This window comes from Pseudonaja textilis, chromosome 4 (assembly GCF_049901715.1).
Source record: "Pseudonaja textilis isolate UNSWEBS1 chromosome 4, rPseTex1.2, whole genome shotgun sequence".
Lineage (NCBI taxonomy): Eukaryota > Metazoa > Chordata > Lepidosauria > Squamata > Elapidae > Pseudonaja > Pseudonaja textilis.
The window spans coordinates 69526674-69528056 of NC_141993.1; positions in this window are offsets into that span (position 1 = coordinate 69526674).

The following is a 1383-nucleotide window of genomic DNA, read 5'->3' on the forward strand; positions in this document are numbered from 1 at the left end:
ACCACACTTCATTTTCCAAAGACATTACAGAAACACAAATGTTTTTTTTTCCCCATAACATTTAATTTCACCCTTGCTCTGGTATTGGCTGAGTGGACATCCTGACTGCTATTATGAGTTTGTTCTCCCATCAAGGCACAAACATTTGTCTCATTTTCAAGCCACCAGAGATGGTGTTCTATCACCAGTATAAAAGAGAAATAAAACTTTATTTCCTTGCTGATAACAGAACAGTTATTCTTCCAAAAGATGAAATGTAGTCATTCACTTCGATGCCTCCTTCTGCAATCAGACTGGTGAAAAACTTCTAATTAGAGCAGCTTGTTGGTTGCGTAAGAGGGTAGTTGTCACAAAAAGGAGACTAGTCACTATAATTTTTAAAATGGAGCTACTGATCCTTCTCTTTGGTTACACATGAAGAATTCCCATAACATCTATGTTCTTATAAATATTCCTCCACTGGTCTTACCGACTTTTCTAATAAGTTTAAAACCTACAATTCAATGTAATGTTGAAATGTTACTTTGAAATATTGCTCTAATATAGTTAGCACTCATATTGTATCAACTTTATACATAATGTGAAGCACCCAGCTCTCTGGAAAGGACTCTATTGATGGGAAAGGTGGAAGGAAAGGAAAGAAGACCACAAGATAGATGACCCCAGTTACAGTGGCAACAGGTGCGCCACAGAAAGACCCAAAGAAGAAACCCAAAGAGAAACTCTATAAATGTGCTTGCTAAGAGTCAACGCTGACAAGATGGCACATTGCCATCCTCCTCATGCAGGGATGAAAACGTATGTCTGGTTTTTCTTTAGTTAAGTTTTTCATAGATAAATGGCCTGAATGTTGCTGGGTTTGGGGTGGTGGTACATAACCATGTATGTATATGTTGATTCAAAAACATATCCTTTCATCTAGTCAAATGAAAAGGTAAGTATATGAAATAAATGCATTTCTGGTAGGTTTTTACTCAAGCAAATATTGGACAACTTGTAGTTCTGGCATTTTAGCATTATCATCCAATCCTTGGTTTAATATCAAAAGCCAGCTATAAGTTTAGTTCTCTTACGAGAGCAAAAGACAATGGGATATTAGGAAAAGAAAAGCTATCAGCCACTTTGGGAAGAGGTAAAATATCCTGACCCTGTTGTAATTTGCCGTAATGGTCAGTATTAGATACAACACACTGATTTGTGCTGAAATCAGAGATCTACTGTATGTTGCATTTCTCTGCTGAAATTACTTTTCAGGTATTGATGATTTTTGCTTCAAAATAATGTGAAAGAGAAATTGACAATAGAACCTATTGTCTAATCTTCTATTTGTTAGCAATAGTCTCACAAACCCAAGTCAAGCAAGTAATACTAGACAAACTATAA